Below are 242 nucleotides of genomic sequence, written 5' to 3'. Positions count from 1 at the left end.
CCGCAATGCAAAAATTAGAACACTGCTATCGACACAAACTTTCAACAGGACTGATCCCCCTGCCATTCTAAAAGGCTTTGCAATCACAGTTCAAAGACGAACAGGTCCCTGCAACAAAATCTTCATCACGTGACGGGGTTTTACCTGTACATACATGTCGCTCCTCACGTACGCCTTCCCTCCCACGAGTCCCCACGCACTGGTGCACCTCACGGTATCCTTTGACTGTTTAGAATAACTTT

This window comes from Penaeus monodon, chromosome 15, assembly GCF_015228065.2.
Source record: "Penaeus monodon isolate SGIC_2016 chromosome 15, NSTDA_Pmon_1, whole genome shotgun sequence".
NCBI classification, from domain to species: Eukaryota; Metazoa; Arthropoda; class Malacostraca; order Decapoda; family Penaeidae; genus Penaeus; species Penaeus monodon.
Note: the sequence above shows the minus strand (reverse complement) of the source record.